This window comes from Colobus angolensis, unplaced genomic scaffold, assembly GCF_000951035.1.
Source record: "Colobus angolensis palliatus isolate OR3802 unplaced genomic scaffold, Cang.pa_1.0 Scaffold2, whole genome shotgun sequence".
Taxonomy (NCBI): domain Eukaryota; kingdom Metazoa; phylum Chordata; class Mammalia; order Primates; family Cercopithecidae; genus Colobus; species Colobus angolensis.
In genome coordinates this window covers 13,012,097-13,031,925 of record NW_012115154.1, presented here as the reverse complement: position 1 = coordinate 13,031,925, position 19,829 = coordinate 13,012,097, and the positions used below count along the sequence as shown (strand labels likewise).

At 39.8% G+C, this 19,829-nt stretch overlaps 1 protein-coding gene across 2 annotated transcripts in view; it reads left to right on the top strand.

Annotated features, from left to right (window-relative positions):
- Nucleotides 1–19,829, top strand: part of TPK1 (thiamin pyrophosphokinase 1) — a 401,888-nt gene that overhangs the window by 43,926 nt on the left and 338,133 nt on the right. The window lies entirely within an intron of this gene.

Here is a 19,829-nt window from a genome sequence, read left to right as displayed (position 1 = left end):
AAAAAAAAAAAATTTGATCTTTACCAGAACCAAATGTAGTCTGTTGATTACACCGTAATTACCACATGAATACGTTTTAAATTTACAGAATACCTAATCAGTTTAGGAGTTTTATTTCTTGGTGGGAGATGTGGTCAACTAAGAAAACTTTATTCTCAAACTAGTATTTTTATATGTGCTTTGTGGGTTTTATAGTTTCTTAGACTTTTTTCTTAGTAGTTAGTCATCCTTTTTATTGATGCCTTTTAAAGACAATAATTCCATTCTTGAGAAGAATATAAAATTCAAGTGTTGAATTTTGTATTTTGTACTTTTTTGCAAGTGAATTTTATTATTGCCGTCAGAAAATTGTTGAGTACTTGAATCAAGATAATGTACACTTAGAGTGAATATAATCTGTAAAATTTGCTTTAAAATGGTATTTTAAATATTGTATCATTTAGGATGACAGTGTTAAAACAAGGATGGTTTAGTAGCATGTTAATATTTCATGAAAATGAGTAACAGAATTAGTAAAATAGACATTAACTATTATCTGATTTAATAATTACTAGGAAAATTGAGTGATGGCTAATTGGATTAGGATAGCAATTGATGTAATTTGGCTGTGTCTCCACTCAAATCTTACCTAGAATTATAACTCCCATAATTCCCGTGTGTCGTGGGAGGGACACAGTGGGAGGTAATTGAATCATGATGGTAGTTCCCCCATATTGTTCTTGTGGTAATGAATAAGTCTCACAAGATCTTATGGTTTTATAAAGGGGAGCTCCCCTGTACAAGCCCTCTTGCCTGCCACCATGTGAGACGTGACTTTGCTCCTCCCTGCCTTCCACCATGATTGTGAGGCCTCCCCAGCCATGTGGAACTGTGAGTTCATTAAACGGTTTTTCTTTATAAATTACCCAGTCTTGTATATGTCTTTATCACAGCATGAAAATGGACTCATACAGCATTGTTTTAATATTTAACTGCTTATTGGATACACCTGTGCTAACTAGAAAACATCAACCCTTAGAAAGATGCTATGAAATTTTAGAGAAAGATTTATTTCAATGTGAGGTTTTAAATATTTTGTGTAGGACAAATGTATCTTCTTTTAAATTAACTTGTTTGTTTAAATGAGAATAAAATGCTGTCTCTGTTTATATGCTTTTGAGGATAAGGGATATACTGGTATCTGTTTTACCTTATACACTTTGAGCCCTGGTGTGGAGGCCTGTGATAAATGTTTTAGCAAACAGACCCCCACAGCCGTTGCCTGGAGGTTTATATTATTTGAATTCTGGCAGTACTTTCCATTTAGTCAATCAGTCATCAGTATTTGAGTATTTAATATTGGTCCCAAACCCTCTTAGGCATTGTAAGTGTTACACAAATGTCACCAGTATTTGGCAGGTATTTCTCTAATACCCTGTTTATGAGGGATGGTGCCAAATTGACAGTGTATATCCTGAAATAAGTAACTGTAACAAGCTAGTTGTGATGAGGTTAATTATCTTGTGTAACTGCAGTAGCTATCTTTTGGTTAGTGTTTTCCTATTATATATTTGTTTCTAATTTTATACTTTTAGACTTATTGGGTCCTTATATTTTAGCTATCTGTCTTGTAAACAGCATATAGCTGGATTTTAATTTTACAGTCTGATAATCTGTCTTTAAACTGGAGATTTTGCTTTTTTTTTTTGACGATGATTACTGATAAATTTATATTCATTTCTCTGATTTTATTTAACATAAAACTGTATCTGTTAGTCTATTCTGGCTATTATGGTTTTCTCCCATTCTGTAGGTGTCTGTTCACTCTGATGATAGTTTCTTTTGCCGTACAGCTCTTTAGTTTAGTTAGATCCCATTTGTCAAATTTTGCTCTTGTCGCACTTGCTTTTGACATTTTCATCATGAAATCTTTGCCCATGCCTGTGTCGTGAATGGTATTGCCTAGATTTTCTTCTAGGGTTTTTATAGTTTTGGGTTTTACATTTAAGTCTTTAATCTATCTTGAGTTAATTTTTGTATAAAGTATAAGAAAGGGGTCCAGTTTCGATTTTCTGCATATGGCTAGCCAGCTATGCCAGCATCATTTATGAAATAGGGAATTCTTTCCCCATTGCTTATTTTTGTCGGGTTTGTCAAAGATCAGATGGTTGTAGATGTACAGTCTTATTTCTGAGATCTCTATTCTGTTCCATTGGTCTATGTGTCTGTTTTTGTACCAGAACCATGCTGTTTTCGTTACTCTAGCCTTGTATTATAGTTTGAGGCTGGGTAGCATGATGCCTCCAGCTTTGTTCTTTTTGCTTAGGATTGCCTTGGTTGTATGAGCTCTTCTTTGGTTCATGTGAATTTTAAAGTAGATTTTTCTAATTCTGTAAAGAATGCCAATGCTAGTTTAATGGGCATAGCATTGAAATCTGTAGATACTTGGGGCAATATGGCCATTTTCGCAGTATTGATTCTTTTTATCCATGAGCATGGAATGTTTTTCCATCTGTTTTGTGTCCTCTCTTATTTCCTTGAGCAGTGTTTTGTAGTTCTCCTTGAAGAGGTCCTTCACTTCCCTTGTTAGCAATATTCCTGGGTATTTTATTCTCTTTGTAGCAATTGTGAATGGGAGTTCACTCATGATTTGGCTATTATTGGTATATAGGAATGCTTGTGATTTTTGCAGATTGATTTTGTATCCTGAGACTTTGCTGAAGTTGCTTATCAGCTCAAGAAACTTTCATGATGGGTTGATGGGGTTTTCTAGATACAGGAACATGTCATCTGCAGAGACAGTTTGATGTCCTCTCTTTGTATTGAATACTCTTTATTTCTTTCTCTTGCCTGATTGCCCTGGCTAGAAGTTCCAATACTGTGTTGAGTAGGAATGGTGAGAGAGGACATCCTTGTCTTGTGGCAGTCTTCAAGGGAAATGCTTCCAGCTTTTGCCCATTTAGTATATTAGCTGTGAGTTTGTCATAAATGGCTCTTATTATTTTGAGCTGTGTTCCATCAATACCTAGTTTATTGAGAGTTTTTAACATGAAGAATGTTTAATTTCATCTTAGGCCTTTTCTGCATCTATTAAGATAATCATGTGATTTTTGTCTTTAGTTCTGTTTATGTGATGAATTGCATTTACTGATTTGCATGTGTTTAACCAGCCTTGCATCCTGGGGATGAAGCTGACTTGATCGTGGTGGATAAACTTTTTGATGTGCTGCTAGATTTGGTTTGGCAGTATTTTATTGAGGATTTTTGCATCGATGTTGATTAGGGATATTGGCATGAAACTTTCTTTTGTTGGTTGTATCTTTCCCAGGTTTTGGTAGCAGGATGTTGCTGGCCTCATAAAATGAATTAGGGAGGAGTCCCTCCTTTTCAATTGTTTGGAATAATTTCAGAAGAAGTTGTACCAGCCCCTCTTTGTACCTCTGGCAGAATTTAGCTATAAATATGTCTGTTTCTGGGCATTTTTGGTTGGTATGCTATTTATTACAACCTCAATTTCAGAACCTGTTATTGGACTATTCAGGGATTCAACTTCTCCTTGGTTCAGTCTTGGGAGGGTGTATATATTTAGGAATTTATCCATTTCTTCTAGATTTTCTAGTTTGTTTGCATAGAGGTGTTTATAGCATTCTCTGATGGTTGTTTGTATTTCTGTGGGGTCAGTGGTGATAGTGGCTTTATCATGTTTTATTGTCTCTACTTGATTCCTCTGTCTTTTCTTATTAGTTTAGCTAGACTATTAATAAAATAGACATATTTTATTAATTTTTTCAAAAAAACAGCTTCTGGATTTGTTCTTTTTAAAATTTTTTTGAGACAGAGTCTCGCTTTGTTGCCCAGGCTGGAGTCCAGTGGCGTGATCTCAGCTCACTGCAACTTCTGCTTCCTGGGTTCAAGCAATTCTGCCTCAGCCTCCCAAGCAGCTGGGATTATAGGCATGTACCTCCATGCCTGGCTAATTTTTATATTTTTGTAGAGATGGGGTTTCACCATGTTGGCCAGGATGGTCTCGATCTCTTGACCTTGTGATCCACCTGCCTCAGCCTCCCAAAGTGCTGGGATTACAGGTGTGAGCCACCGAGGATTAGTCTTTTTACATAACCCTGTAGTTCTCGGAGGTTTTGTTCATTCCTGTTTATTCTTTTTTCTCTAATCTTGTCTGCCTTATTTCAGCAAGATAGTCTTCAAGCTCTGAAATTTCCTCCTCTACTTTGTCTGTTTTGCTATTGATACTTGTGGTTGCATTGTGAAGTTCTCATGTTGTGTTTTTCAGCTCCATTAGGTCATTTGTGTTCCTCCCTGAATGGCTTATTCTGGTTAATAGTGTTTTATCATGGTTCTTCTTTGCTTTGGGTTAGAACATGTTCCTTTAGTTCAGTGAAATTTGTTATTACCCACCTTCTGAAGCCTAATTCTGTCAGTTCATCCATCTCAGCCTCAGCCCAGTTCTGTGCCCTGGCTGGAGAGGTGTTGCAGTCATTTGGAGGAGAAGAGGCACTCTGGCTTTTTGAGTTTTCAGTGTTTTTTTCCTTGTTTCTTTCTCATCTTTGTGACTTTATCTACCTTTGGTCTTTGAGGCTACTGACCTCTGGATGGAGTTTTTGTGGGGACTTTTTTGTGAGGCTGTTCTTGTTTTTGTTTTCTCTTTGTTTTTCTTTTAACAAGTCCCTCTTTTGTAGGGCTGTTGAGGTTTGCTGGGAGTCCACTCCAGACCCTATTTGTCTGGGTCCTATCTGTACCTGGAGGTGTCACTATTGAAGACTGCAGAACAGCAAAGATAGCTGCCTTCTCCTTCCTCTGGGATCTCTGTCCCAGAGGGGCACCGACCTGATGCCAGTGGGAATGCTCCTGTACAAGGTGTCTGGCGACCACTGTTGGAGGTTCTCACCCAGTCAGGAGGCCACGGGATCAAGGACCTGCATAACAAAGCACTCTGGCTGCCCTTTGGCGGAGAGAGTGCACTGTTCTGGGGGGAATCCCACTTGTCGAGACTCCTCAGATTCCTCAGAGCCAGCAGGGAAAGACTAAGTCTGCTGGTCCATGGAGATCACGGCTGACCCTGCCCCGACAGGCTCTGTACTAAGGATATCAGAGTTCTGTTCATATATCCACGGCTGGAGTTGCTGAAGTTGTCGCAGGGAGGCCCTGCCTGGTGAGAAGTGATGGGTCCAAATTTGGCCTGAAGAGGCAGTCTGGCCATGATCACAGCACCTGCTGTGCTGCACTGTGGGAAATTCCTCTTGGGTCCAAATCACCCAATCTCCCTGGCACTGGCAGGGGGAAACAGCAGACTGGAGCTGCAGTGATGGTTGTTGCCTCCCCTCCGCCCAGGAACTCAGTTGTCTTAGGCAGCAGGCATCTGCAGTGATGGTGACCTCCCATTTCCCCCCAGGACCTCGGTAGTCTTAGGCAGTCTCCAGCCAGGCAGCCACTGAGAATCTGCACAGATTCGTGGAAAACGTGTTTTCCCAAGTAGGGTAGCACAGTCACTTGCCGCCTGCCTTAGCTAAGGGTGGGAGCTCCCTGTGCCCTGTGCAGTTCCCAGGTGGGCTGTTCGCTGCACCCAGCTCTGTAGTTCATTCCAACCATCTAGTCAGTTCCAGTGGGAGAACCTGGATACCTCAGTTGCTGGTGCAGAAACCACTCACAGTTTTCATTCTTGATAGGAGCCTTCCACCGCAGCTGTTTCTACTTGGCCATCTTGGCCCCTCCCTCTAGAATTAGAATTTTAACCCCTAACAGGATGATAGATGTCTAGATTATAATCATAACAAAAATAGACAGCCAGACTTTTGCCCCCTGACAGAAGTACTCAGCCTGACTTAGGAAATAAGGCTGAGTCTGATTAAGCCCTTAGATTTAACTGAATATGTGTCATGGTCTAAATAAGGATCAGAAACCATACAGTTACTTGAAAATGGAAAGTTTCATCTAAAGAGTGGTCATAGCCAGGCACGGTGGCTCACGCCTATAATCCCAGCACTTTGGGAGGCCGAGGCAGGCGGATCATGAGGTCAGGAGATCGAGACCATCCTGGCTAACACGGTGAAAACCCATCTCTACTGAAAAAATACAAAAAATTAGCCGGGTGTGGTAGCGGGCACCTGTAGTCCCAGCTACTCAGGAGACTGAGGCAGGAGAATGACGTGAACCCGGGAGGTGGAGCTTGCAGTGAGCCGAGATGTAGCCTGTGCACTCCAGCCTGGGCAACAGAGGGAGATTCTGTCTACAAAAAAAAAAAAAGGTCACTAGGGAGGTGGAGTAGGTGGATTAACTAATAAGAGGCAAAGATGTATATGAACAGCAGATATATGGAGAGCAGTCACCACCACCAAGATCAGTATGGAAGAAAAGTGTCAAAGGAAGAGGCCACCCACTCTCAGGGCTGAAAGCCTAGCCTGGGTGGAGGCTGTGCAGCTGTGGCTTACTGCTGAGGGTAGTTGGTCGAGGTTCTGTGCTGTCTGGAAACCCATTCTCAGGAGTGCTGTGGAAGGTATTCACAGGAAGCTGCAATGAGTTGGAATTTACTGAGTCAGCCTATTCTCTGGGATGGGTGGGTGTCAGAGGATTTGTTCAAATGGAGGTGCCTGCCTGGGGACACCCTTCTTCAAAGACACCTGATGGTGGGTGTCAGTGGAAAACCACTTCTCAATCCTTGCTCACTGCCACTCTGCTGCACAGCCATCTGTGGGTGGGGTACTGGGGGCTCCAGGGAGGTCATCTAAAGGCAGGTGGCAGCTCCTGTGCTCTATTGCAAAACCTCCAGAGGATGGGGTTGATCTGGGGGAGGCTGGTGACGGTGAAGTGCCCTGCTATTGGCACTGGTTGTGGAAGCTCCCAAGAGCGATACACTGGCCAGGTGTGTGTGTGTGTGTGTGTGTGTGTGTGTGTGTGTGTGTGTATGTGTCTCTCTGGCCTAATATTCTGGCAAACTCTGAGCCTCAGCACCTGGTCTTAGAGAGGATTAATTATATAGGCCGTGTGTGTGTGTGTTTGGGGGGTGGGGGATGTGTGGCATCCATAGGAAGGTGCTGGTTGATGCTGGCTTTTCAGCTCGGCTGTAAGGAACTGCATGCTATGCTGAAGCCCAGAGAGACAAATACACTAGAACCAGAAAGAGAAGCTCTTTCTTCTGCATGTTCTTCCACTGCCTTCTAGTGACAGAGCCTTATACTGGGATAGCTCATCAGAGGAGAAATATTTACAAGTTCAACCCCACTCTTGCAGAGCTGGCTAGGAATAATAGATTTATATCTGGAGGCAAAAAATTGACAAGAGACACAAACTACTAGCTTGTAAGAAATTCAGGGAGTAGAGGAAGATATCAAATGATATCGTTACATAAAATCAGCAAAATACAGTATGTGGGATAAACAACCTACTTCCCTCAACAGATAAACATCAAGGAAAACAACACAAAGAAATGGAAGAGAAATCTGGATTAAGAGAGATTTAAGAGACATGTGTGGGCCTTCTTTGGATTCTCATTTCAATGAATGAAGTATAAAATTGTGTGTGTGTGTGACAGGAAATTTGAACATTCTGGATATTTGATATTAATCAATTATTGTTCATTTTCGATGTGGTAATAGTGTGTTTATGTTTTTTTCTAAGAACTCCTTTGGTGATACATGCTGAAATATTTACAGATGAAGTGATACAGTATCTTGGATTTTAGTAATATGTTTATTGCCTTTGTGTTGGAAAAAAACCTCTCAAAAATGTGAAAATCGTTTTTTCTTACAGGGTTTAAAAGTTATTACTATACAATAGCCTCTACCTCAGTTTTATACAGAAATCAATCATGAATGATGACCTGTCTTTAACATAATTTTGAATCTTGTTCCTGGGTTTTGTTTATAATGAACTGTTAGAAATTTATGACAACGATAACTGGCATTTACTAAGACATATTCCATGAATACTCATGCACATATTCTGACTTGGTAGTTTATGATGTGAACAAAAGTGTCTTGTGCTTTATGGGATAGTTGATATTGTCTTATGGAAGGAAAGAAAATCAACTATCATTTTCAGCAGTCTTGTTGACATAGACATATGTTTTCTACCCGCAAGCCTGAATATGTATTCTTCTGACATGTTTACTGTTTCTATAAACCATGGTATTCTTAAACGTTTCAGAAATGCAACTGCTATTGTATTTATCCTCTGCTGATATGGTGTTTATAGCATATGCTAGAATTTTAGATTTTGAGAAAAGTTCATATTAAAACAACTACAAATTCCCAAGAGACAATATTTTAGGCATCAGTGCTTTTTTTAGTCCATGAAAATTTTTGAAATAAGTCTTTTGTAATTTACTAGTGTTCTTCAGCTCTCAATGATAATTTCACTTGTTTATTTCATAGCTGAAAATAAAATATTAGAAATTTATAAAGTTCAAATATCATGATATAAATAATAAAATGGGGCATTTACAAATATTGGTGATATTTGTGGGTAGGGGGAAGGGCCGACTAGAGGAGAATAGGATGTGTTATTAAGTTTATTAAGATTTTTCACCAGGTGTGGTGACTCACGCCTGTAATCGCAGCACTTTGGGAGGCCGAGGTGGGTGGATCATGAGGTCAGGAGTTTGAGACCAGCCTGACCAGCATGTTGAAATCCCGTTTCTACTAAAAATACAAAAATTAGCTGGACATGGTGATGCGTGCCTGTAATCCCAGTTACTCGGGAGGCTGAGGCAGGAAAATTGCTTGAACCTGGGAGGTGGAGATTGCAGTGAGCTGAGATCATGCCATTGCAAACCCGCCTGGGTGACAGAGCGAGACTCCATCTAAAAAAAGAAGAAAAAAAAAAGATTTTTCTTAACTTTTTCAGGGGTTTCATAAATGGTTACTTGCAGCTCATTCTTCTGCCTAAAAATATGATAAAATACTCTCGTGTGTATATGTGATGCTAAAAATGTCAAGAACAGGGAATCGCTTCAGATTTTACCCCACTTGCAAACTAACAAGTCAGCTACAGTTTCATGGATACTGGTGGGCGACATGATACTCTTGAGTCAGAGATGAAGAACAATTTCTTACAGCAGTGGCAGCTGCAGTTTTGGGCCAGTTTTCTGAACCTTCCTTCCCATAGGATGATGGGAAGACAGTCAGATGACACCCAGGGCTGCCTGAGACAAACCCAGAGCTTATGACTCTTGAATTTTTCATAATGTTAAGTAAATGCCCCGGAAGGAGACATCATCTTTAGTAAGCATGTCTGCCTTTTGCTCCAGAGCTGACACTGTCTCTGTCCTCTAAGCTATCCTTGAAAAGATGATCTGGAACAAAAACAGGCAGTACCTCACAAGACACACAGAAACATGAGAGACCCATGGAGAACTATTTCTCAACACCATCTACGCTGAACTCCTGTGCTGTCTTGGCTTCTGATGAATTTTAACGGGAATTCTCCATTCTGTCAGTCACTCTGCTTAATTGGATTGACAGAGACTCAGACCAGACTGTTCAACTTGTCTCATATGAAATTTAACCAAGGGCATTATCAGTAATAGTCCAAGCAGCAGAATGAGGCCAACCTGAGGTAGGACACTAGCAATAACTTTAGTCAGTAAAAATATCATAAGGTTCATCAAGGCAAACATTGACCAGAGCTGTGAGAGTGGCTTTGAGCTTTGCCTCCCTGTGTAGAAACACCACGGCTATTTTCATTTCTGCACAGTTGAGCGCTGAGATTGTACAGCTGTAGCAGTCCAGTGGACACTGAGTTTCAGCTTATCTGAACCATCAGTGAACCAAACCCAGGCAATTTAGAGGGACTTCTATAAACCCAGAGCTGCATGAGCCAATGACTTTGCTTCAGGTGCCAGAGCCGGGGGGGAGGATACAGTTTTCCCCAGAGGGATATCTACCACTTTTTTAAAGTAAAGCTGAGATGCCACTGGGAGTAGGCTAGTTGGTCCCTGAAGGTATCATTTCTATTTGATAAGCTAGGCTTATTGAGTCCTACTCACCTTGATAGTTATAGAGTCCTTCAGTGGGACTCTCAGGCAAGCGAGTCCCAAGGCCTCTGTGGGTTAGGTGGAGAGTTTAAACAAGAGCCCAGCAGCAAACTCATAGCTGCTTTTTAAAAGGGATGTACCTGGCAGCCACATCAGGCAGGTGATGAGCCCCGAACCCCAAAGGTTGCTGCTGGTTGGAGATCATCTCCCTTCACTCCGTACTTGGATTCACAAACTCATCATAGAGACTCGCAGTGAGACTGTGGAGCGCCAGCGGTTGAGAGAGTGCCACAGCTTGCTGGTCGGTTTCCAGTGGGGACTCTGTCTGGGCTATGCTCCAAGGGTGCTGGTTTTCAAACTAACCAAAGTAAAGCACCAAGTAGAATGCCAACGTGAGGTATATGCTGTCTCCTGTACCCAAAGAGACTAATAATAAGACAGCAGAATTCCTTAACTGCCAGAGGAATTGAGCAGAAAACTGTCTTCATAGTCCCAAGAACTTTTACTTGGGAAGGCTCTTGTACATTGTGAGGGTTTCTCAGCCTCCTTTTCAGGCAGAGGTGTGGTAACACTACAGTCAGGACTGTTGAAAGTGAGGCTTCTGGCTGGGTGCGGTGGCTCGCGCCTGTAATCCCATCACTTTGGGAGGCTGAGGTGGGCAGATGACAGGTCAGGAGATTGAGACCATCCTGGCTAACACGGTGAAACCTCATCTCTACTAAAAATACAAAAATTAGCCAGGTGTGGTGGCGGGCACCTGTAGTCCCAGCTACTTGGGAGGCTGAGGCAGGAGAACGGTGTAAACCCGGGAGGTGGAGCTTGCAGTGAGCCGAGATTGCACCACTGCACTCCGGCCTGGGTGACAGAGCAAGTTTCTGTCTCAAAAAAAAAAAAAGAAAGTGAGGCTTCTGACTTGTTTACCAACAGGCTGTCTGTGATGAAAGCTTTAGATGTCACAAGGCACAAAATCCTGTCTCTACTCCCTCTTGGCAAATAGCTGCGAAGAGTGTAGCTTCCTGTTCAGGAGTACCTGGAGGCCTTGCATGTAAATGAAAATGGATTTTGGTCCTCAGGTACCTGTGGGATGAAAAACAATGTGTTGGTAATGTCCAGGACCTTGTACTTAGTGCCAGCAGCCTGTGCAGTGGTTTCAGTTACAGTTGCAGTGGCTAGAATAACTGGGACTCTAGGAGCAACAACTGAATTCAGGTGATGAGCGTTCACTATAAGCCTCCAACTCCTGTTAGTCTTTTTCACTGGCCAGATGTGGCTGTTGGTTGTATTGAGATGTTGCTTCTCTTTACTACCCTGCTGCCTTTAAGTCCTTAATCAAGAATGTGATTTCCCTTCTCCTGGGATTCTCTTTTGCTTCTTTTGGACCACAGATAGGGAGAAGTGTTGAGAAGCAATTTACGTTTTCCACTAGCACTTTACATGTCACTCTTCCTCATCTGGGTGGTCCAGTCCGGCTCTTATGGGACGGGGAAGTACAGGCATTTAATGCTTCTTACTACATACTCGGAGGTAGAAGACACCACAACAGTGTATAGAAGAGTTCCCTGTGAAGTCAGCTCCTCTTGGCTCTAGGAGTCGTCCCTCCTGTTTTCCTTTTTGACTCACTGTGCCTTTTTGGTCTTCTCTAACTCCTTTTACCTTATGATAATTCCAGTTATTGAGTGGAGAGTTAATACTGAAACTTACCTGTTTGTCAAATATGATTGAACATTGATTTGGTAGCAGTTACCTAGGCACTGAGACTACAGTGTTGAACGAAACAGGTAAAAATTCCTACCCCATGGGCTTGAATACTCTATGCTAGACATTGCGCTGAACTGTCCATATGACTTAATCCCCATGATGGCTTAATGAGAGTGACATTTTCTTCTCTCACTGGAGCTCTGACATCCCGTGGTCAGCCACCCCCACCCCCTTCACCCTTGATTGGCTCTCTGACGCTTCACTGTGGGCATGGTGACTCCCTCCTCACCCTTCAACACACACACACACACACACACACACACGCACGCACGTGCACCTGCATTGCTCTGGCACCCCTGAATTGTTTGAGAAGGGGAAATGGGCACGAAGTGTATTGATATGGTTTGGATCTGTGTCCCTGCCGAAATCCCAAGTGTTGAAGGTGAAGCCTGGTGGGAGGTGACTGGATCATGGGGGCAGATTTCCCCCTTGTTGCTGTTCTCCTGTTAGTGAGTTCAGAGATCTGGTCATTTAAAAGTGTGTGGCACCTTCCCTGCTACTTCCTCCTGCTCTGGCCGTGTAAAGTGCTGGCTTTCCCTTCACCTTCTGCCATGATGGTTAAGTTTCCTGAGGCCTCCCTAGAAGCCAGGCGGATGCCACCATGCTTCGTGTACAGCTGTAGAGTCATGAGCCAATTAAACTTCTTTGTAAATTACCCCGTCTCAGGTATTTCTTTATAGCAATGCAAGTGCTAATATATATATATCTCTTAAAGAAAAAGTTACTTCCTACATTTCTATGCACGTTTTGTATACATGAACTTTTTTTTTCTTTTTTTCCCCCAGGAGCTTACTCATAATGTTCCTAAGAAATCAGTGACTCAAAAACATTCTCTGGAGAACACAACCAAGTTGAAGCCGTGTAGGTGGTTCCTCTTAGTGCAAAAGAGCCTCCTTTCCCCTCTAATTAAGGAGCTAATTCATAAAGGAGCTAACTCTGTATCCATACAGATTCTTCTCAAGAAAATCTCAAATATAGGCCTCATGATTAGAAATTAATCCATTTTTTAAGACCCATGAATTTTTATTGCTAACAGTGGGGTATTTGAGAAATTATCTATTAAAAAGATTCTGGCTGTGATTCAGGTATATGGCATTTTCCCCTTTTCTGTAATCCTTTTCAATAACTTAGTTTAAAGATAGAGTGAATCAATTTTATAGTTAATTTTACGCAGATATTCTAATTTATTAAAAACAGTTGGTGGTAGTAATATATTGAGAAATGGGTAGGAGTTATTTATCTCATTAGATTAATACCAATTTTGATGAACAATTTTGGGATAGGTTGGCTAAATGACCTTGGCGTTGAAGCTATGCCAGTTTGAGGTTTATTCTTACGCCTTTATTTCTCTTCCACAACCTTGTGTTAATGGTCTGTCTCCCACTAAACTCTGAGCTGTTAGAGGGCAGGTACAATATTTCTATTTTCAGTGCCCTTATCCCGAGCTCATAAAAATGCCAAGCGTGCTAAAACATGTTGAATAAACAGATGGATGAGAAAATTGAAGTCTATGAGAAAATTGAGGACTGACTTTTAAAAAGCTACAGTTATATAGTGAACGTTTCTTATTCGTTGAGTCCTGTAGACAGAGTTGTCATACAGCCCTTACAGAGCAGAGGTTCAACTACTGGCAGAACTGGAACTCAGGTCCAGTTTTACATCTGTGTCTACTCGTTGCTCTTGAATGGAGAAGAAATGAGAAGTAATGGCTGAATCCATGATATTATTTTGTGGTTAGACGCAGTCCATTTGGACTTGTGAGATTTTCCCATTTGATAGCCAAAGATAAGGACTAGGTCTATGATTTCTTTTTCTTTTCTTTTCTTTTTTTCTTTTTTTGAGATGGAGTTTTGCTCTTTTTGCCCAGGCTGGAGTGCAATGGCACAATCAGCTCACTGCAACCTCCACCCTCTGGGTTTAAATGATTCTCCTGCCTCAGCCTCCCAAGTCGCTGGGATTACAGGCATGCACCACCACACCCAGCTAATTTTGTATTTTTAGTAGAGACAGGGTTTTTCCATGTTGGTCAGGCTGGTCTTGAACTCCCAACTTCAGGTAGTCTGCTTGCCTCAGTCTCCCAAAGTGCTGCGGTTACAGGTATGAGCCACTGTACACGGCTGTGATTTTTTTTATATTGCTTCTGGGCCCCTAAAACAGGTGTTTATCAAATTCTGTTTCTCCACTTTCTCTCCCTGCCCTGCCCCGCCCCATGGTACTAAGAAACAGTATATTTAATCAGAGGTGGGCCTGTGGATAGTTTTTCTTCCTGTTCCATAATTGACATGTCATTTGCCATTCAGGCTAATCACAAGGTGTCTGAACCTACTACTCCTCTTTGTACGGTATATTCCCCAAAATTTATTCAGATCCATTTGAGCTCCTGTTATATATAGTTTTATCAAAATCTTTTGTAAATAATTTCCCATTTTTTTAAGTCAGTGACCTTGCTGAAATTTCTGACCACAAACTTTTGTGGTTCCTCATATGCTTGATTCTTACTCTACTATTCTCTTTGCTCCACCTCCATCAAAAGTTATACAGAAAAAGGAGAAGGTCCTTGCATGTATAACCGTGGCACTATATCAGCCTTTTAAAGTATTTGCTTTCTTACTAGAGACCGTTTTTACTTTGTTTGTTTTGACAACTTAAAGTTCTTATAGCTCCACCTTATTTTTGTCTGATGCAAATACAAACACACACAAACACACACACACACACACACTTGAAGAAAAGCAAGTTGGCCTTCAAGCTTTATATTGATGTGTTTTGTTTATTGTTGATTTATATTGATAAAGTGTGCATGAAGATTACTTTGTATGCATGTGGTATAGAATAGTATATAAATTAAGTATAATATGAAAATCCACAATTACAGCAATTACAATTACCAACAGTGAGGGCCTGCTCCATAGCTTATGCAAGTAAAATTATTATTTTGTTTTCCATTGAAAACGTTCAGCATTTGTAGGTGTTCCCAAGCTCTAAGTCATATGTTTGTATGAAGTAATTTTTATCTGCTGTTCATTCTTTCCATTTTATTTATTTATTTTTTAATTTAAATATACAGTCTCTCATAAAATGTCAACACATCTAAGAGTTTACAAAAGACTCATTTTTTCCAGTTTATATGGAAAAATATAAAAAAGTTATATACTTTTCTGTTGAACATTATTTACCTTAGATATTATTATAGATTAAATATATTTTATAAAAGGAAATCATCTACATATGGAGAATTTCAAAGCAAACCAATAATTGTTTTCAGTTGATATTTATTGAGCTTCTACCGAAGCTTACTTTTTTTGTAAGGCTCTTAAAAAGAAGCAAGACACTTCTGTTCTTGAGATACTCTCTTGCTCTTTCTCTTTTTCCATGGATTCTTAGAGACACATTTTGCTGTCATATTTTAAGCCTCCCACAATTGGATGGCACCTTGCAATCACTGTCAGCCAGGTGGCAGTCATGACCTAGTTGTGTGGAAAATTATTACTTGAAACATTCTTGTAAGCTCTGGTTTAGATTTAATGAAATGAAACAGTACTTTGAAAAATCCCAATAATGTAGTTATTGGATATAATTTGGGAAATGCTTTTAAAAGATTAATAGAAGGAAAATAATAGTGTAAAAATAGAAACAAATTAATAATCAGAAAAATTTAAGATACTCCAATAACCACATTTTCCACCAAAATTGTCCTTTATTTCTGAGGTTCTTAGGGTAGGAAAATAATTTTCCCTCTACACTTCTGAATTCTTAGCTGGGACCTTTGTAACGAGATGAACAGAAATTCATTAACTTGTATATATCTTATAAAGGAGAAAACTCAAGGAAACTCTAAGAGGTGGCTTAGAACTAGGGCGTATATAGCATCTTCTCCCCAAAATGGTAAATGTTTACAGGGGGACATGACAATAGAAAAGAACCTTAAGTGTTTAGGGGTACACATTCTGGGGAGGTATAAGTACAAGGGAGACTAACGGTAAATAAATATAGGGCAAAGTAATGGCAGCTAGTTAGTGTACTTTGTTACAGAGGTTTCTCTGGCGCCCTCTCTAGACTGATAAGGGTCAGAAGTCATCTCTGGTGATTTACTGGTCCTTTCTGATAGAGAAGGGAAGAGGGACAACTTGAGAAATTTATGTCTGGCTTTTAGGCAAATGGGAAGGCAGAGAGCTTTTCTTGTATCTGTTTCTTCTCAAGTGCCTTTAGCTCAAAATAATCATTGAATGTTGTCACATATTTTGGAGTGGTATATTCTGCTGCCCTTAAGATTCCTCAAATTTTCAATTTTCTACTTCTTTAAAAGTTCATAAGTAGTGTGTTAATCTGCTGGAAACTTAGTTTGCTGATGGGTTACTCAGAATCTTTCACTTAGCCTTTTCTGAGTTTTCTGTAAACCTAATGCTACAGGTTTTCTCTAAACCTAATGTTCTTGATATTTGCATTAATTGTAGTCATCAAGGAAATCCACGTAGATCGGAAAGGGGCGGCCTAGAGATTAAGCAGGAGACTGGCCTAAAATAGTGTGGCTTTGTTATGCCACTTGGGAAGTGGCCTCTGGTCAGTTACTTTCCTTCTCAAGCCTTAGTTCTTCCTTTGGCAAATAGGAAAAGTAATAGGATTTTCCCCATAACATGTAGGGCTTAAATGAAAAAGCGCATATATGGTACTTTGATTTCTAGTTTTTATTTTCTTTTTACTTGTATTTACTGGGTGTTTACTAAGCTTCTGTGTGTTAGATACTAGGGATACCTAGTGAATAGGGGACAAAAATTCAGCTCACAGTTGAGCTTCTTTCTTAGTGGAGTGAGATCATCTTGTGTAAGAAGTTATTATAACACCTTGTATAAGAAGTTATAATATCTTGTATAAGAAGTTATATAACATACAGTTTATGTAACAGTAGAACTTACCGTGTAATAAAATAGTAGCACCTTGGTATTCTCTTGGGGCTGACAATACCCAGGGAAGTGAGATTTCTGATTATCTCCTTACACATCCATACCTTATGGCACCTACTTCATCAGTGCTCAAAGGAAGGAACTGCCAGGAGTTTCAGATGACAGCTTGCTGTGTTGGCACTTATTATTCAGATGCTAATAGATACATTCTTTGGCTTTTATACTTGGGAGCAGATTTAACGTGTCTTCTTAGATTTCATTCATAATCTTATTCACAAGTTCTTTTTAGCTTCTTTGAGAAGGCTGCAATTTTAGAAGCCCTAGCTCCTGAATCATAATGTGGGAGAACATGAGTTGATTAGCAAAAATAATGTTAGGAGTGATTTCATTTTAATTCTAGTGTGAAAGAAGACATTGACAGTGTTAGGGCTATATGTAGCACCTTGACATTGCTCTAAGCAGTAAGGCCAGTAATAGTCATATCAAAATGGAGATTTAAAAAAATCATTTATTTGAGTCTTCCAACTGAAATTGAATGGGGGAGAGGGAGCTGGTGATCATTACTTAAAATGGCCTAAAATATATTTTACTCTGTGGCCACCACCTCTCTCCTAGGTTTTCTGCTGTCATCACCTCTTTTTCCCCATTCACAGTATTGGCCACTTTTTCATGTGTTTGACCCTTTGCATATGGTGTTTTCTGCAGGACTCTCCTACCTCCTTCACATGGGGCACTGTAACTCAGCCTTCAGTACTGCTAGAATGAGTCTTCTATGACTTCTTCCCCGTTCCCCTGGGACAGCTTCCCCTTCCCTGTGATCTCATTGCGTTTGGCACATTGGGTGTTTTCTTCAGTCTGCTGTTCGTCACACTATTTCTGGGCCTGTGTTCTTCATTGGATCCAAAGCATTAATAACAATATCATTTGCTTTTTCATGACATTATAAGGAAATCATGGTTTTTAATATTATTAACATTAGCTTTTGTTAGAAAAGCAGAGAACATGTTGATTATTCTTTGTTAATATTTAGTATCTTTTATTCTAGCATCTTAATTCCACAAATTTTGATTTATTTATAAACCTCATTACAACTCACAAATATTCATGATATTGTTGTAAAATAATAAAAAATAATAAGTATAGCTTAAATACTGGTTTAAATTGCACCCTTGATGCCGTTAATTGTAAGATGCATCATTATTTTATGTACCACTAAGAAAGTAACAGCAATTGCCAGTTACACCCACATTCTAAATGTATTCTAGAATGCACATCAGAGATGTTAAAATATGTAAAAATGTTCACTTTTAAATTGATGATACATCTAAAAAGATGTAAGAACTCACTTGAACTAAATAAAAGATTTGTTTCTGTTTGTTTTCCTTTCCTTCATTGCCTTTGGTAGGTGTACTAGTGAGCAGCAAAGTCCTCATAAATGCTAGACAGCCGAAAGATGGAAGACCTGACAAAGGATTTGGGAACCCAGCATATTATATAATCCATTCCTGTAATGTTAAAAATAATCTACATATAAAGTAAGAGAATTGTAAGTAGAGAGTTGATTAGCCACATTGTTTATTCATAAAATTATGGATACATGTCTAATAATGTGTGAAAACTTTGTACGTTCCCTTTTGTTGGCTGAGATCATTTCCAGGTGTGGATGTGAGTGGAAGAATGGTGGGGGAGTGCATTTTAGATGGAAACCTTCCAGGCATTTGCAATTATAAGCGCTTTTTATTATTAACTTGCCCTGCAAGTATGGGAGTGTTTTATTTTTCTTTCTTCAGATTCAATGTCTGACTTATTATGAGTATTATGAGAAGGAATAAAATTCAGTTTCTAGCTGATTTAGAATTGGATCATATACTTCATTAAGCGAGGGATGCTGATATTGAGTGCGTTATGCCTTGTTCTTTCTGTCTCTATGTATCTGTCCATTCATCTGCCCATTGGTTTTAAGATTATGTGTCTGTTCATACAGAGTATAGTATCGTTAGAAGCAACATTGTGCTTCTATTGTGTAATATGGACATAGAAAATTTTAAAGATTAAGTGGAAAGAAACTTAGAGCACTCTGAAATTGGGATGGTTTAGTTTGTGTGCATGTGCACATATTTAGTTTTGTGGGTAACTATTTTCGTGACACGGGAAACAGCACAATGAATGGCCTTTTTAGGTTATGTTAGAAACAGTTCATTGTATAACTTCTTTGTGCCAGGTCTTGTGTTGAATTTTCAAGCAAATATGATGAATAAATTATGTTTTCAGCATACCTAAAATTTATAAACTGTTAAATGAGATGTATATAGCTATTATTAGAAGAAGGAATTGAATACTATGGTTGGCAGGTGAAAATGATTAATGAGTAAAAAGAAAAGATGTAGGGAAAGAGGAGGAGGTAAAGTATTTTCTGTTGGTTTTGACGGATAAGTAGGTCTTTGGCAGGGACAGGTATCTACATTTGTTGAATATTTACTTACATTGTGCGAGGCACTATACAGCTGTCTATATGTATAGTCTCATTGAGTCTCCCGTTGTTGTAGTCCACACTTTGCAGGCTCAGAGATGTTAAATTAATTTCCAAAATACTTCAGTCAGACAGCTAATACATGAGAAAACTTGGATTTGAGCTAGGTCTGATTCCAATCACTATATTAATCACTGTGCCTAATCACTGTACTGTTCTTATTCATATGTGCTTAATCACTGTACTATTCTGAAGGGTATTTAGGACAGGAACAACCATGAACGAAGACCTGAGAACTATGACAGTGCCTGAAAGTTTCACAGAATGAGGATCAACCTGCTAGACTAGAGCCAAGGTGTGGCTGGACACTTGGTCTCTGACACAGTCTCTGTCAAACCACCATGTGCTGTTCAGTCATTGATCAGTTTTTTGATCAGTGTTCCTGAGTGTCTGTTGTGTGCCAGGCAGTTTGCTTGGTGCCGGGGATTCAGAAATGAGCACATGCTCTTGCCTTTCAAAGCTGAGTCTAGTAACAAAACTGAGACTTTCAGTGATGATTTCTTGCTTTGCTTGTTTGCCTAGGAAGTACTTCCTCACTCAATATAAATGTCTAGATTGTTGAAGTAACTTATAGTTTCAAAATTATATTAGGTACATGTGTTCTGTTCAGAATGTGTCCCCCAAAATTCATGTGTTGGGAACTTCATCTTCCAACGTGGCAGTGTTGAGAGAC